Genomic DNA, 19,601 nt, shown 5'->3' with positions numbered 1-19,601 from the left:
AAGTTTCCATTTTTAGAATTGACTATCAAATTAAGCACAAAATTTTTATTTATGGACTAATACTATAAGAATTATCAAATAGCATAAATTGAGTTCTGAAAAATATTTTTAGACAAGGTTATCTCTGTTTTCTGAAACACTTTTGTAATCTTCTGTTCATTTTAACCCTTCAGAGTATTTTCTCCGTATCTCCTTATCGACAGGAAAGTCCATGCCAACTACAATATTTCTCTAGTCTGATTTCTAAAACTCTATGCTCACTTCTCTATTAGTTCCTGGAAAGTTTCTATTACTGGGATACTATTCACATACTAAACACATTTAAAACAAGTTTCAAATTCCTCCAAATTTATAAGAGTAGGATTAAACTACTTCATCAAGATAAAAAACCAAAACCAGATCACACCTAAAATTGTTAAATATGTAGTTGTTTCCATGTCTTTTGTTTTCATTATTAATGTATCTCATTTCAAACATCCATAGGGATCCTTTTTACTTGCACACTATTTTTAATTTATTGTGACTGAAATCTGAAATCACTGAAATTGGCTTCTGTTCTCCCATATATAAAATGGAAAAGGTTGAAGATTATATTTGAATATACTAAAAAATATGTTTAACACATTCTGCACATGTTATGCGCCCTTCTAATGCTAATATTTGTCTTGATAAAACGTAGTTATATAATTTATCCCAATTGTTTCATTAAACCAAAACTAGACAGACAATATATTACAAAGTAATGGAAGGTGTCATATAAGTGCCAACCAGTCTTGTGAACTCCCTTAAGGGACACACTTCCATAGGAAGAACACAAGAATAGAACTTAAATCCTTCTGGGGGTTTTATTCAAGGTGGAAATTTCAAGTGTGGAAACTACGATTGTGTTTAGAAAGAAAATCAAGGTAAACACATTTATGTATTTTACATATTATGTTTTCTTGAAAGCTTCTATATCTATAGGCTCCTTAAATGTGCTTGAATGTTTTCTGTGTATATTTATTTACACTACAGATACACTAAGGTAAAGTTAGTATTGCTTGTGACGCTGAAAACAAATCATTCCTCATTTTGACAAGGTGGATGATTGCAAAGTTGAATGATTAGCCTCTTCAATTGTCAGAAAAGCATTTTGTTGGCAAAATATAAGATTTCATTTAGATCTAATTTTGTAAAGATTTATCAAAAATTTAAACAAAAATATGTAAAATTAAATTGAATCAAATTATATCTCTTAGGAGACTCTGCCATTAGCCTCATCTTGAAAAATAGCAAAGATGTGGAATATACATTTAATCCTTTTAGAAAAGCTTCATTTGTGTACCTTTTCATAATTTTATTTCAGTGGTCCACGGGTATGTCCCTGTATCATGATATTTGAAATTGTGAAAAATTCCAGATGCTATATTATGTACTCCGCTTTTTCAGTCTCCCAAGATATTTAAAATAAATAAATCAAATTTTCAGTTTTAGTTTCATTGATGAATTAGAAACATGTAATGCACGAGCACTTTTTCTCTTGGGACTATTTAGCTTTTTACAATTCATTGTAAGATCTGCCTTAAAAGCCTTTTGACACAAACATGATAAAAATATGAAGTTGAAATTACCATCTGTCGAAAACCACTCATGGTCTTCTAACTATAAAGGAAGTTGATAATTGAACTGATTTTTTTTTCCCCCAATATCATTGTCTGGTTCAACAAAAGGTGGGTATATATTTATGGATTTAGATATATTATGGCAACAGTAATTCAGCTTTCCCAAATACAAATGCAATGCTGGGACTGAACCCAATCAAACCAGTGAATATAAAGGCAGAATGATCTACAAAAATTAACTTACCAATATTTATTCACCATTTCACATATTTTTAATAAAAATTCAGTAATATTTTGGAGCAGCATGAAAGGAGGAAATTGATAATTTATAAGAGTAGGATTAAACTACTTCATCAAGATAAAAAGCTTTTGCACAGCAATGGAAACAGTCAACAAAACCAAAAGACAACTGACAGAATGGGAAAAGATATTCACAAATGACATATTAGATAAAGGGCTAGTATCCAAAACTATAAAGAACTTGTCAAACTCGACACCCAAAGAACAAATAATCTAATCAAGAAATGGGCAGAAGACATGAACAGTCATTTCTGCAAAGAAGATATCCAAATGGCCAACAGACACACATAAAAGATATCAACATCACTCGGCATCAGGGAAATACAAATCAAAACCACAGTGAGATACCACCTCAAATCAGTCAGAATGGCTAAAATTAACAATGACAGATCTTGGCAAGGATGCAAAGAAAGAGGAATCTTCCACCTTGTTAGTGGGAATACAAGCTGGTGCAGCCACTCTGGAAAACAGTATGGAGTTTCCTCACAAAGTTGAAAATAGAGCTACCTTACAACCCAGCAATCACACTAGTGGGTATTTACCCTGAAAATACAAATGTAGTGATCCGAAGGGGCATGTGCACCCAAATGTTTTTAGCAGAAATGTCCACAATAGCCAAACTATGGAAAGAACCTAGATGTCCATCAACAGATGAATGGATAAAGAAGAAGTGGTATATATATATACAATGGAATACTATGCAGCCATCAAAAGAAACAAAATCTTCCCATTTGCAACATGGATAGAACTATAGGCTAAGCGAAATAAGTCAATCAGAGAAAGACAATTATCTTAAGATCTCTCTGATAAAAGGAATTTGAAAGGCAGGTCCAGGGGTTGTGGGGATGGAGGGAAAAAATGAAATAAGATGGGATCAGGAGGGAGACAAACCATAAGAGACTCTTAATCTCATGAAACAAACTGAGGGTTGCTGGAGGGTGGGGGGTAGGAATACAGTGGCTGGGTTATGGACACTGGGGAGGGTATGTGCTATGGTGAGTGCTATGAAATGTATAAGCTTGATGATTCATAGACCTGTACCCCTGGGGCAAATAATACATTATATGTTAATAAAAATTAATTAATTAGTTAATTAATTAAAATACAAAAGAGTAGGATTAAACTTCAGAATTATAAAACACAAACACATGCATACATATTCTTTACATGCACTACATAGGAATACACTTAAGTCTTGTTTTGCTTGTACTAATTCACCTTTTAGTTTGATTCTTTTTATTTATTTATTTTTTAAATTAATTTGTTTCTAAAAAGGTATCTTAATGATCTGCCTTCCTTTGAAAAAAAATAAATAAACCTCTATGTCTTACTTTGCAATCAACCGTTATCTTACCTGCAAGTAGTACAGACTTAAATGCTTTTTTTTTTTTAGATTTTATTTATTTATTGGACAGGCAGAGATTACAAGTAGGTGGAGAAGCAGGCAGAGAGAGAGAGGAGGAAGCAGGCTCCCTGCTGAGCAGAGAGCCTGATGCAGGGTTCGATCCCAGGACCCTGAGATCATGACCTGAGCCGAAGGCACAGGCTTTAACCCACTGAGCCACCCAGGCACCCCTTAAATGCTTTTCAATGTAGAAGCTATTCATATCAGTTTATATTGCTTATAGTTTTGAATTTAAACTTTATATACCTCCACATTTGCATTTAATGTTAATTTCAATAGAATCTTCAAATTTTAATTTAAAGTGAATATAAGCTTTAATTTTGTTTTTGTTTAGACATAGATTAATGACTTCAATTACATATGTATCTTTATAAAAGGATTGGGATTTTAAATATATTTGTGCTAATTTTGCTTTATTTTTGATATTTAAAAAATACAAAAAATTTCAAGAGTAACAATGAGAAATATTCCACGTTCTAGAAATTGATTTATTTCAGTTTTTATTTATGTGTTTATTTCTATTTTTACCAAGTGTATAATTTCAAAAAACTACCTAATTAATAACTGATTATCCAATAACTACCACTGTAAAAATACAGTTGAATTCTCCTATAATCATTCTATCTCACTTCTAAGATACAAAAAAATGATTTTCTGGTATATATGTTTTTAGCTTATTTTATTCTTTTGTACAAATCTATTTTATGAGGATTTTTTTGGTGATTTACAAATTTATTTAACTGGCATCATGCAGAAAAAAATTCTACAACATTTTACTCAAAATCACATTATATACCCCTCGAATTCTACATAATAAGATAGATGTATCTAATTTATCCCAAATTATTATCTCAATGTTTGATGTCTTTTTACTCTTCTTTTCAAAATGATTTTAAAATAAGAAAAAAATATGTATTACTTCTTTGTAGGTTATAAAATCTTGCCCATTTTATGTGTCATTTTTTGTATGAAATAGAAGCAATGGTGTTATTCATCTCAAGAAGACTGATCAGGAATGACCTACTTTTACATCAGAAATTAATATACATATTTATAAGAAAATGTATAGGATTTCTCTCTTTTTTAAAATTAATATGGGGTTTTAAAACTATGTGTATATTATATAAATGGCCACATTGAAAGAAATTACTAAGAAAAATATTGATGAAAATTAACACTTATTTGACAAAATCAAATATTTTTATTCCTTGGGACTTTTTCTCTCCATGAGAAAAAGAAAGTCAGAGAAATACACATAAGTTTCCCTAAAATAACAGATTTGCAAACAGTTTTCAATAGGATATAAGTGAGGCCATCTCAAACACTTAATATATTTAAAGCATAGGTCACTTTTTATAACCAAAAAAAAAAAATTAAGAATAAAAGGGAGATCTATAAGAAAACTGACAAAAGGGCAAAGGCCTTCAAAAATGATGATAAAAAGTGTAAAAATACTTTTGGACCATGGGACGAATTTCATATACAAACTATATTCAGTTAGACAAAAAAAATAATATTTATAAAGATTGTTTTATAGCAACCTTCCTAAAATATGAAGAATAACTGACCAATGCAAAAATAAAGTAAGAGAAAAGCACCTCAGAACATAGGGACAAACAGTAGTTCCAGTAACTCAGTCTTTTTCTGAAAGAGGCCTATTAGCTAGTTATTTATCATGACTATGGCCTGAGGAACAGATTTCTCATTAAACATACATCTAGGGGCTGACTGTACATAATCCTTTCTAGAGACCTCAGAGGGTGGGTACTAACTTTGTGCTCATCCTCTGTCATGTTCTGGAGGGGAGCTCTGCACTTGTCTGGTGCCTGGATTTTGCATATGATACCTAGGGGACATCCCTTGGTTGCTCGGCTCTGGTTTCCAGAGGGGCTTGTGTTCCTGGGCCCTACAGGACTGAAGCAATCATAGGGACAGTTCTTGGCAGTATACTACCCTGGGTAATGCACAAATACAGGATTCCCTTAGGTTTTCTGTGATGAAGTTCACTTTGCTTGTCCTGGAGCTTTGGTTTTAGGGGCAGGCTTCAGGTTTGGCACATGTTTAGGGGAATGGAATTGATCTAAAAAAAATATAGGCAATGGGCACCACCTTGGCTCTTTTCCTCTGCCTTGCTTCACCTTGCCAGTATCTCTGATAAAGGAGCTTATACACTTGTCTAGAGCCATGACTTTTCTAATTACCACCCAGGGGACACCTCCAGATCACCTGGCTGTAGTGCCCAATGGGGTTTATGCACGTGGTTCCTCAAGACTGTATATATTTGCATACTCTTAAAAGTTGTTGCCTGAGAACCTGTCTAGTCAGCCTAAATCTAGATGCCAAAACCCTTTCTTTGGGGACACTGACAGATGTTGGCACATCCTCAAATACTGGGAACTACTGAAAATATAAAAGGCTGCTGAACAAACACAAAGGTTTGAGAGACAACAAGAGCTGGGGCAGGGCTGAATGAAAAGGTCATCTCCTACACAAGGCCACTCCTTTGAGACTGGGGGAAGTGGTTGTTTCACCTACTGTATAGAAACCAACACAGAATCAAGCAAAATGCTGAGACAGAGAAATCTATTCCAAATGAAAAAAAAAAAAAATAACAAGATAAAATCTCAGGAAAAGACCCTTCATGAAACAGAGAATAGTAACTTATCTGATAAAGAATTCAAAGTAATGGTCATAAAGACTCTCACTAAGCTGGGAAGAAGAATGGATGTATACAATGAACACTTCAATAAGAAATGGAAAATATAAGAAAGTGCCAAATAGAACTCACGGAGCTGAAGAATGCAATAAGTGAACTGAAAAAATGCACTAGAAGGGTTCAGTAAGTGACTAGATAAAGAAGAAAAAAGTATCCATCAACTCAAAGACAAGACAGTGGAACTCACCCAATCAGAAAAGCAAAAAGAGAAAGGAAGAAAGAAAGAAAAAGGAAAAGAAAAGAAAAGAAAGAAGAAAAGAAAAGAGAGGTAGGAAGGTAGCTTAAGGGATTTTTAAGACTACACCAAGCAGACTAACATTCACATTACTGGACTCCCAGAAGAAGACAGAGAGAAAGGGGCAGGAATCTTATTTGAAGAAATAATGGTCAAAGACTTCCCTAACTTGGGGAAGGAAACAGACATCTACATCCAGGAATCAAAGAAACATCCAAAGAAGATGAATCCAAAGAGATCCAAATCAAGATACATTATTATTAAAATATCAAAAGTTAAAGACAATAAGAAAATATTAAAAGTAGCAAGATAAGAACAACTTGTTATGTAGTTTTTCAGCACAAAATCTGTAGCTAGAAGGGAATGGCACAATATAGTCAGGGCTGAAAGAAAAAATTCGGACCAAGAATATTCTACCTGGCAAAGTTATCATTCAGAATTAAAGGAGATATAAAGAGTTTTCCAGATAAGCAAAATCTAAAGGAGTTTATTGCCACTAAACTGGCCTTACAAGGAATATTAAGGGACTTCCTTAAGCTGAAAAGAAAGGATGCTAATTAGGAATAAGAACAAATATAAAATAAATCTCACTAGACAAGTAAATATATAGTAAAGGTAGTAGACAGATGACACACAGCTAGTATCAACTTAAAATAAAATAAACTTAAAAACGTTACAAATTGTTATATATGTAAATCTCATGGCAACCATAAAGCAAAACCTATAGTAAATACATAAAAGATAAACAGAAAGGAATATAAGCATACCACTAAAGGAAGTCATCAAACCACAAAGGAAGAGAATAAGAAAAAGAAGAAAGAAACATAGAGGAACTACAAAAGCAGTTAGCAAACAATCAGCAAAATGTCAATAAGCACATACCTATCATTAATTACTTTAAATGTATTTGGGCTAAATTGGGCTAAAATTACTTTAAATGTAATTAGGCTAAATTTTCTGATGAAAAGACAGAGTGGCTGAATGGATAAAAAAACAAGACTCATTTATGTGCTGCCTTTAAACCACACACTTTAGATGCAAGGATATATACAGACTGAAGATGAAGGGTGGAAAAAGATATTTCATAAAAATGGAAACCAAATGAAAGCTGAAATGGCTATACCTATATTAGACAAAACAAGCTTTAAAAGAAAACTGCAATAAAAGACTAACATGGGGGTGCCTGGGTGGCTCAGTTGGTTAAGCGACTGCCTTCAGCTCAGGTCATGATCCCAGAGTCCTGGGATCAAGTCCCGCATCAGGCTCCCTGCTCCATGGGGAGTCTGCTCCCTCTGACCTTCTCCCCTCTCATGCTCTCTCTCACTGTCTCTCTCTCAAATAACTAAATAAAATCTTAAAAAAAAAAAAAAGACTAACATGGGTATTACATGATGATAAAGGGTTAATCCAACAAGAGGATATAACATTTGTTATATAAACATATGAGTACCCAAATAAAGCAAATATTAAAAAACCTAATAAAGAAATGGACACCAATATAATAATAGGGGACTTTAGTAACTACCTACATCAATGAATAGATCATCCAGACAGAAATTCAGTAAGAAAACATCAGCCTTAAATGATATGTTAGATCATATGAACTTAACAGATATTTATAGAACATTCCATCCAAAAACACATAATACATATTCTTCTCAAGTGTTCATGAAACATTCTCCAAGACAGATCATATATTAGGCCACAAAACAAGCTGTAATAAATTTAGAAGGATTGAAATTATATCAAGCATCTTTTTCTAAGTACAATGATGTAAAACTAGGAATTAATTATAAGAAGAAAACTGGACAATTCACAAATATGTGGAGATTAAACAACATGCTACTGAATAACCAATGGGTCAACGTAGAAATCAAAAGAGATACAAAAAAGTACCTCGAGACAAGCAAAAACAGAAATGTAACATACCAAAATTTATGGGATACAGCAAAAACTGTTCTAAGAAGTTTATAGTGATAAATGCCTATCTCAAGAAACAACAAAAGTCTCAAACAACCTAACTTTATACCTCAAGGAGCTAGAAAAACAGGAGCAAATGAAGCTTGAACTTAGTAGAAATTGAAATATATATATATATACATGAAATAGATGAAATAGATGAAATAGAGGTTAAAAAGATAATAGAAAAGATCAATGAAACTAAGAACTTGTTCCTTTTTTTTTTAGGGGGTGGCGGGGGCAGGGGGAGAGGGAGAGAGAATCCCAAGCAGCTATGCAGAGCACAGAGCCCAACACAGGACTTGCTCCCAGGACCCTGACATCAGGGTTGAGCCAAAATCAAGAGCTGGATGCTTAACCAACTGTGCCACCCACACACATCCTTGCTGGTTCTTTGAAAACACAAACAAAACTGACAAATTTTTAGCTAGACTCACCAAGAAAAGAGAGACTGGACTTAAGTAAACGGAATCACAAATGGAAGAGGAGATGTTACAAGTGATACCACAGAAATAGAAAGAATCATAAGAGACTACTATGAATAGTATATGCAAATAAATTAGGCAACCAGAAGAAATGGATAAATTCCTAGAAACATACAAGCTATCAAGACTAAATCATGATGAAATCTGAACAGACTGATTACTAGCAAGGAGACTTGAATCAGTCATCAAAAATTTTCCATCAAAAAAAAAAAAAAAAAAAAAAAAAGAAGTCAAAAGCCAGATGACTTCATGGGTGAATTTTATCAAACATTCCAAGAAGAATATGAATCCTTCTCAAACTCCTCTAAAAAAGGGGAAGACAGGGAAACTCTTTGAAACACATTTTATAAGTCCTGCATTACCCTGATACAAACCAGACAAGGATACCACACACACAAAAACATTACAGGACAATATTCCTGATGAGTATAAATGCAAAAATCCTCAGCAAAATATCAGCAAACCAAATTCAACAATACTTCAAAATGATCACACACCATGATCAAGTATGATTTTTCCAGGGACTGAAGACCTGCAAATTAATGTGATATACCACATTTAAAAAAAGATCATATGGTCATTTCAACAGATGCAGAAAAATTTTTTTTGAGAAAATTCAACATCCATTTATTATCAAAACTCTCAACAAAGCAGAAGTAGTGGAAACTTAACATAACAAAGGCCATATATGACAAGCCCACAGCTAATATCATACTCCATGGTGAAAGGCATGAAGCTTTAAGATCAGGAACAAAACAATGATGTCCACTTTTACCACTTTTATTCAACATGATATTGGAAGTCTAAACAGAACAGCTAAGCAAGAAAATGAAATACAAGTTTTCTAAATTGGAAAGAAAGAATTAAAACTATCATTATTTGTGGTGACATAATATTATATAGAAAACTGTAAAGACTCTGTCCAAAAACTGGTAGAACTAACAAAAGAATTCAGTAAAGTTGCAAGATACGGAATCAATGCATAAAAATCTGTTGCATTTCTTTACAGTAATAATGAAATATCAGGAAAAGAAATCAGGAAAACAATCCCATTTACAATTGCATCAAAAAGTAAAACACCTAAGAATAAATTTAACCAAGGAGGTAAAAGATCTGTATATTGAAAACTAAAAACAAAGCAAAACAAAAAATACATTAGTAAAACAAATTGAAGACAGAAATAAATAAAAATATACTCCGTTCATGGACTGGAAAAATTAATATTGTTAAAGTGTCTGTACTACCCAAAACAATATAAAGATTCAACTGAATCCCTATCAAAATTCCAATGGCATTTTTCAAAGAAATAGAACAATTTAAAAATATATATGGGGGGTGCCTGGGTGGCTCAGTGGGTTAAAGCCTCTGCCTTCGGCTCAGGTCATGATCCCAGGGTCCTGGAATCGAGCCCCGCATCGGGCTCTCTGCTCAGCGGGGAGCCTGCTTCCTCCTCTCTCTCTGCCTGCCTCTCTGCCTACTTGTGATCTTTGTCTGTCAAATAAATAAATAAAATATTTAAAAATAAAATAAAATATATATGGAACCACAAAAGACCCCTAATAGCCATAGCAATCTTGAAAAAGAACAAAGCCAGAGACATCACACTCCCTGATTTCAAACTATATTATAAAGCTAAAGTAATGAAAACAGTATGGTATTGGCATAAAAACAGACACATAGATCAAAGTAACAGAATAGAGAGTACAGTAATAAATCTAAACATATATAATCAATTACTTTATGACAAAAGAGTAAAAAATACACAATGGAGAAAGAGCAGTCTTTTCAATAAATGGTACTGGGAAAACTGGACAATCACAGACAAAACAAAACAAAACAAAAAACTCTGGTCCCCTATCTAACATCACACATAAAAATGAACTCAAAATGGATTAAAGACTTGAACCTAAGACCTTAACCATAAAACTCCCAGAAGAAAGCATAGGTGGTAGGTGATAGTCTCATTGATTGGTCTTGGCAATGATTTTTCGAATCTGACACCAAAAGCAAAAATAAACACATGGTATTACATCAATCTGACAAGCTTCTGTACAGCAAAGGAAACCATCAACAAAGTGAAAAGGCAACTTACTGAATGGGAGAAAATAATTTCAAATCATTTATCTGATGAAAGCTAGTATATAGCCAAAATATACAAAGAAGTCATACGACTCAGTAGTAAATAAAACAATCTGATTAAAAAATGGGCAGATGATCTGAATACACATTCTTCCAAAGAAGACATACAAATCACCAATAGTATGAGAAAAGGTACTGAACATAACTAATCATCAGGGTAATGCAAAACAAAACCACGATGAGGTATCATCTTGCTTAGAATGACTACTATCAAAAGATAAAAACATGCCAGTAAGGATGTGAAGAAAAGGGAACCCTTTTGCATTTTGGTGGGAGTGTAAATTGGTGCAGCCATTATGGAAAACAGTATGGAATATCCTTAAAATATGTGCATCCCTTTGTTCATTTCAGTATTATTTATAATAGCCAAGATATGGAAACCACACAAGTGTCCATTGATGGGTGAATGGATAAAGAAAACACAATAGAATGTTATTTGGCCATAATAAAGAATGAAATCTTATCATTTATTACAACTTGGGTGTATCTTGAGGGAATTAGGCTAAGAGGTGTAAGTCAGAGAAAGACAAATAGCACATGATCTCTCCTATATGTGGAATTTCAAACAAAAATAAGAAAAAAAAATTCCAAACTCATAAAAACAGAGAACATATTGGTGGTTGCCTGAGGTTGGCCATACGGGGTGGAAGAAATGGGTGAAATGTTTTTGTTTTGTTTTGTTTTAGTTTCAATAAATTGAATAAAGAAAGTACAAGAAGGGCAAACCACCTGATCATGCTGTCAATGTTACTTAAACAGTGTATTAATAACTTCAGATATGGCTTAAAAAGAAACACAATTCCTGTTGTGGTAGAATTAAGGTCCTTAATGTGAACAGTCACATTCCAGTTCATGATGAGGCCTGAAGAAAAAGAGTGTAAAACACTAATAAAAACAGTTTTCAGAGCTTACAAACATCAAGTGCAAAAAAGAGGAAAAACTGAACTGTAGTATCAGAGAGCACATTTAGGTGTAATTATTGAGGTTATTGTTGAAACAGAAAACAAAAACAACAATCAAAGCAAAACAAAGCAAAACAAAGCATCCAGTTGGAAACCTGATCAGTTCCTCATAATTTCATTTTTCCATATGGGGAAGAGTAGAATTAAAAAATAAAACCATAATAAAACTATGCTGCAAAATGGCTTCCTTCATTATTGTTATATTACATCAGTAAAGAGCATAGGGCATATTAGTATTTTAAAAAGAAACACTGACCAAATGACATAGGGAAGGATAACCCCTGTCATTTCTCATGCCCCACCCTCTGTCCATTCACCCTGGAGAATATGTAGTTAGGAAAGTGAAAGGAGTGATTAGTACCAATATTGCTGGACATCAAATTAATTAAAGAAGATTTAAGGATATAATCCAAAATAAGGAAGAATTTAAATTCTCCTTTAGAGTAAATAAAGACAAGTAATTCAGGGCCAGATGGAGTGGTCTTGTGTGAACCAAATCTCATATATAGACCATATGGGAATCCTCAGTAATTTGGCCACAAAGGTCTCATACTTTCATAGGACATTGAAGAGCAAAGTTAACTAAATTGGGAAATGTAAAGCCTATTGGATGTGTGAGTGTAGGCCTTTGTGTGAGTCTCTGTGTAAATGGGTCAGTATGTCTTTCTTTCAACTTTTCTTCTCCCATATGGTCTAGATAAAATTATCAAACTCTTTACATAAAGAGCTTCATTTTAGGTTTTCATGTACGCTTCATGCATAGGAAATGCTAGTCAAGGCAGGAACTAGAAGAGGGAAAAGTAGAGCTGTTTCTGATCAAAGGCAGACATGAGTGTGGGTGACAGGTAGCTTGTTGAGGATATAAAATTGCAGAGATATTAAGATGGATTCTCCTCACTTTTTTTTTTTTTTTTTTTTTTTTTTTTTTAACATCCTGCCATCACCATACAGCTCAAAGAGTTACTGCAGATATAGGAACCAAGCTGGTCAAACTGCAGATACAATAGCAGTACTTTTTTACTAGTTACTCAAAAGATGATACATATATAGAAGATACTTCATCTTCAGTAACTATATTAAGTTTCTTGGGAATATGGAAGAAATTTAAGTTTGAGTGGTTGTAACTAAACTAGATCATTAATAAAATATATGTTTTTGGAAACAGTACAATGTAGTACATGCTGTTACCTCAATCAAACAACTTCAAGTAGTAAGCTATGAACAGGCTGACGGTTTACCTATATAGGGACCCCATGCAATCCATGTCAATGAGATACAAAGACTTGACTTCTAGTGTGTTTTTATCATTTAAAGCACTCAAAAGTGTTGTTATTCAATATATAAAAACAGATTGCTAGCATAGCTTTAACAATATGTAAATGACCTCAAGCCAAAGAGTACATAGAAAATTTAAGAAATTGACATAAAAAAATCTACTAGTGATTTGCAGATCTACTGGAATTTAAACACCAGAGATCTTTTGGGGAAACTCCACATTCATCAATAGTTCTCTAATCAAACTCTGTTCCTATTGTGATGGCAAACAAACTCTCTAACAATAAAGAGATATGCCAGGTTATGAGGTATATATCAGGAAACTGAGCAAATCTTTCCAAATGTGTGAAAGATCCTGCCAATCTGACATGATTTTAAACCAGATAATCTTTCCCATTTTTTAAAGTTCCACTTTGGAGATTTTCTTTGGAATTTTCAAAGTATTTTGGCTAGTTTTAAGTGGATAATTTTTTTCATCTTTTAAATATGAATCCTTAAAATAGATATATTTTATTTAAAACAATGTGTAGGGGCGCCTGGGTGGCTCAGTGGGTTAAAGCCTCTGCCTTCGGCTCAGGTCATGATCCCAGGATCCTGGGATCAAGCCCCACATTGGGCTCTCTGCTCAGTGGGGAGCCTGCTTCCTCCTCTCTCTCTGCCTGCCTCTCTGCCTACTTGTAATCTCTGTCTGTCAAATAAATAAATAAAATCTTAAAAAAAAATAAAACAATGTGTAGTAAATAAATAGATCAACTTAATACTTACTGAGGTAAAAATAAGACAAGTTGATGAAGTGTTGAGAACAGTTTCCTCCTTGAGTTCATAAATACGTTCTGAAAACAATTCTGCAACATGTTTGGAAAATATTTTGAAAAATGGTAACATAAATGGGGCAAAGTAAATAGTCTTCCACCTCTTCAAAGGAAAACACTTAGTATGTTTTTATCATTCTAATGTTTCTTTCCTCAGAGGCTAGGGTATGAAAATACCTCATGAATGAGAGATCTGTTTTTTGTTTATTATTTTCCCTCCTCTTTTTAGTTATGGGCTTCAAGGGCCACTAGGCCTTTAAAACAGCTATACATTTGAAGGTAGTTCCATTTTTTTATTTTTAGCCTGTATCTGTGTCAGGCTCTATGTTATCTATTCTTAATTCCTTCCCCATGATGGTTCCCCCATCCACTCCAGTCAGTTTTTATCATATCTTCCTTAGTCTTCTCCCTAAATATAAATGTACTGGTTACAGGACATGACATGGTTTTATAATGTTTTACGTATCTCTTTTCTTTATGGATGAGATTACTCTAGGGGTATAAGTAAATAACCTATTCAACTTTTTATTCCAAGATCTTCCCTTATGATGAGTAGAGAGTAAATATTCTTACTTTGGGGAGGGGTTTTGAATTTACTTCAATTATAATGGAACAGACGGAAATGAGATTATCAAGCATATGGTAAAAGGAAAAGCAGGGAGGATTTTCTTCACAGAAAATTCTCTTCACAGAAAAATAAATTTAAAATAACAAAGTCTTTATAGCTTAAAGTTCCAAAGTAAAAAAAGAAGAAAATATAAAAATCTGTCTATGAAATGATTGAAAAATATCTTCTTGATAAATGAAGAAAACAGGAAATCAAAAGGAAAAAAATGCCCTGAAAACCAATGTCAGTTTATAAATCATTCAATCAATCTGTCAAACTACTTTGACATTTGTAAATTTGAGCACAATAGCACAGTTGGAAATGAGAGAAGCAAATTATGTAGGAATGTGTACACTGTGAGGAAAATATCAGTGAGTTGAAACTAAGAGGTTTATTTCAAAGAAGTTGGTCATGTAGCAGGTATAGTTTAGAAAATAGACTCAATTGTTACCTTGCCAAATAGGCTCAAAGAACTTCTATTATTTGCAAAAATAAAAGTGTTTTTCTAAACTGGATATCAATTGTGTGCTAGACAAGCATGGATGAATGTTTGAAGTTTTTGATTGGGGAAAGAATGAAAGAAGAGATGGAAAGTAGCTTGTGTTTTATTACTGTGATTTGTAGATGGTAAAGAAACATAAAAATGTGAAGTATCATTTCAAAAGGTTTATTTTAAAGGATTTTTAAATTCATGTTTTCAAGAACAGAGACAGCAATGGAAGTGGTGGAGTTTGGGTGAGTTCAGTTTGGAATTCTGCTTGCTCTCTTCAATAAGATGATTGGTTCATCAAAATCAGGATAAAAAGTAGCTCACTGATGACAAATGTCCAGGGAATCTCTATAGTATTTATGGGACATACTGGAAATTTAGCAAATGCAAGGGGTTTGATTATTATATATTTATAATGCATAAAAATGTAAAAATACTGTTAAGTACATGAAGAAAAAAATGCCAGAGAAGAGAATAAGGAATCAATACCGACAAAAAGAAGGCACATAAGTAAACTAAAGAAGATATAAACTAAATAAAATATAAAATGTAAATATGTAAATATTTAAAAAAAGAATTCCAGGAAGATAACAACTTTATTACACCTGGTTTATTTTCACTTCCAAATCCTGGGTTATCTCTCCAAAGGCAATTAGCATCTGGATCTGACACACAAGTGAAATCTCTAATTCTGCTGGAAACCTGAAGAAGAAAGCTGGTGCATATTATTTTCCTCTGGTACATGAGAGCTTGTGATCCTATGGCTGACAATCCTTTGTTGAGCATAAGAATAAAGTGGACCTTGGGTCAAATCTGGCTGAGATTCATGTACTCCCCAGGAGAAGGGTGCAATGATTGTTCATGAAGGTTCCTGAACACCCTCAGCTGAAGCAGAATCAGAGATGGGTTGAATCCTTTCCAAACATCTAACTAGAAAAATATGAAGCACAGCAGACTTTTGCTCTGAAAGGAAACTGCCATCCCACCAAATACAAGAATGGATTCCTCTTTTGAGGTGTCTGCAGCAATAGTGCTCATAGTCCCACATGGGATGATGACATTGTGTGGAAGATTTAAATAATTATGACTTGGAGTTAAAAGTATTCACAGCAATTGACTTAGAAAATGAAGAATTTATAGTTATACCTTAAACTATATTACAAAAATTGTTATATATAAAAGAGTGATAGTTGGTAATATCTTTATATACACAGTTATAAAAATTCTTTTAGTGTTTATAAAAAAAGTTCTTTTAGTGTTTATAAAATTAAAACAAATCTAGTGAATGGGAGCATTGTGTTGTAATATTATGAGTAGTGTTTTATTCTTTTCTGGAGTACTTAAAATCATGGTGGGTCTTACAATTGATAATATAATAAAATGTAACAAATTGTTAGATAATGAGATAGTATGGGGATGCATTGCCTAAGTAGTTCATAAAGATTTTTGAAACAGAAAAATAATAATATGAGGAAAATCCTAATAATGTGTTGGAAGTAAAGTTCTTATTTATATTAGAAACTGCAAGAAATTATATGTATAGAGGAAAAGGAAAGAATTCCAAACATATCATTTTCTAATCATGGGACAGAAAATAGTCTGGGATTTTAAGTATCCAAGTGTCTTATTATATTTGAGAGAGAGGGTGAAAAAAGAGGTAGACCAGAGCAACTTAAGCGAGATAAAATATTTCTCATTTTTATACAATTTTTTTTCTCATGAGTTCTGAAGAAAGGGAGACAACTAAATGTATAAATACAATTTTGTTCACACTAACAAAAGTAAACAATGAGAAGTGATGAAATAACATTAAATAAGTAATATGTGGTAAGAAACATTGCAAGAATAAAGTCAATCATTTTAATTGCTGTAACACATAAGAGTAGTATGCATTCTTTAAAGACAGCATGAGTCAGGTTAGACTAAAAACATGCATTCCCACAAGTATGTAAAAGTCCCAGTTCTCACTCTCCCATTTGCCTAGAAATACCAATGTAATTGACTTGATATTTGTTCCTTCAGAAACCATTTATACATATTCAGGAATAAGTATAGATATTTTAGAAGGAATATTTTTGTTTAAAGTGGAGAACATTCTGAACTCTTTCCCAAATCTGTTTCTCTCACAAATAAATACATCATTTTTTATAATACATGTAGATTCACCCAATTTTTATATTACTACATTACATGGATTATAGATCATTTGTTTAATCAATACCCTATTTTTTTAATACCCTGTTTTTTAATGTTTACTATGAAGATGCCTCTCAGATCTCCTACCACAGGAAGCATAAGTGACTCAAGGTCCTGGCTATTGCACTCAGAAATCCATTGCTATATTTTTATCAAGATTATGCTTCCCATGGACTGCTCCCAAACAGTAATTTTGTGTGGTAAGAAGACTAAGGCAGGCTCATTTCTGGAGGACACAGGAATTTTCTGATGTGCAACTTTAATGGTTTGAGTTCTCCTTGACAGTCTTGCTGAATGTTTCTCAGATTTGCATTACAGTCTACATTGGTTCTACATTAACCTTCCTTTCTTCTTTTTCCTTCCACTCTAAGTCAAACTTAGCATCTGACAACTCTCTCAGCCTCAACTGACTTCTTCCATTTTCCTCATGAGAAGTTTTCCTAACAAATTTCTTGAACACTTATTCTCATTGCAGTGTCCACTCCCCAGAAGACCCAGACCAATACATGTAATATTTTTCAGCTATTTGGTAATATACACAAAGCACATGTGTGTGGAAAAAATATGCATATTTTTATGAAATTGTGTCTGAAGGTTTACCATGTTTTCATCAATTATGTTCAGATCTCTTACACCCAGGTAGAGTTGGATTAGATGTGACAGAAAGTTTGATTGCCCTTATTCAACACGGCTCATTAAAACTATGTTTGTTTTTAAGAGTTGTTTGTTTTCCATCTCCCAATGCTATGCCAGTTAACATGATTTATTGATACAGAGAACAAGACTATTCTTTATTAATTATATTCTAAACAATAACACTTCCTCAGCAGTTTACTTAGTACTAGCCTAATGGGAAAAAAAAAAATACTAGATCTAACTAATTGTCTTCTTTTCATTTCAATCATTTTCTCCTTCCTTAATCACAAATCACAAAACTTTGTTGATATTTTGCTTTGAATCTCAAATATTTTCACATTTTCCCTATGTGAATTTATGAAAGAATTAAAGTGCTATTCAACTAGTAAAATATTGCTTAGTATAAAATCTCATTTTTGTCATACTTAGAACAAAATCAAAGTCTTATATAAAGGTCATTTGAGTAAATGAGCTTCATGAAATGATTTACAGCTCATACTAAAAGGTCTATAGGATGTCATTACAAGTCAGACTAGTGATTGTCACAGATATTAAAAGAAAACTTGAACACTGTAAAGCCAAACTGTCACACTGCAGTATCTGAGATTGCTATGGAAAGAATTAACAGAATGAAAAATTGTTGCCAATTATACTTCATTTATGTGAATATTAGTCTTCATTCAACCCAAGGATCTCCCTGTTGACTTTTCATTCTGACAAAGACAAGGTTTCAGTCTTCTTTAAGCAATTACAATTTATTTAAATATGTAGTGAATAAGATTTTTTAAAACATACTATGTAATTTAGCATTTAATGAACCAGTTTTTACCAAGTAAAATTTTTATTAATCAAACTAAGCAAAATTTCTTAATAGTCAAATGATTAAATGAATAAATGTGTAAACAGATTTAGTCTAGACTAGAAAAGAAAATTTCATGATCTGTTTTTCAAGCTGCCCTGAGGCATAGGTAGGAAAATGAAATCTAGCTTACAAACCACAACATGCCAAGTAAACATCATATGAGTGAGCCAGATAGATAGGGAAAGTGATCCTTGCTTAGCCTTTTGTTATTCACCAGCTTACTAAACAAATTCATGATTTGTATCTAATGGTCCCAGCTTACTTTTAGCTTATATTTTAGATAATATATTCTTCTTTAAATTAGCTGCTGTATCTATAACACAAAACCTCTAATGGAATCAGTCTTTTCTTTTAAATTGCTAGCAAGAATCATAACACACTAAGTCCAGTGCTCCTATCACAACTTGAATAAGTAAAAATTCCTATGACTTAGTTTAATAAAAATACGTAAAATTGGACTACATTAAAATTGAAAACTTCTGTCCATTAAGGGACAAAATCAAGAGTGAAAGGCAATCTATGGAATGGGAAAGTTCTTGGGAAGTTCTTCCAAATCAGACATCTGACAAAATTAATATAAAGACTATAAAAAGAATGCCTACAATTCAAGAACAACAGCAAACAAAAAACAAAAAACAAAACAAACAAAAAAGAACAACAGCAAACAACCTGACTGAAAAATGGGCAAAAGACTTGAATAGACATTTCTTCAAAGAAAATAAAAGTAGGGCTAAAAAGCACACGAAAATCTTCAGCATCACTAATCATTAGAAAATGCAAAAGGATGCTACCTCATCCCATTATGATAGTTACTAGGCAAAACAAAACAAAACAAAAAACCAGAAACAACAACAAAAAAATGAAAATCACAAGAATTGATAAAGAGGTGAAAAAATTAGAACTCTATGCACTGTTGGTGGG

This window comes from Lontra canadensis, unplaced genomic scaffold (genome assembly GCF_010015895.1).
Source record: "Lontra canadensis isolate GAN:19392208 unplaced genomic scaffold, GSC_riverotter_1.0 scaffold4, whole genome shotgun sequence".
In the NCBI taxonomy this organism is placed as follows: Eukaryota; Metazoa; Chordata; class Mammalia; order Carnivora; family Mustelidae; genus Lontra; species Lontra canadensis.
Note: the sequence above shows the minus strand (reverse complement) of the source record.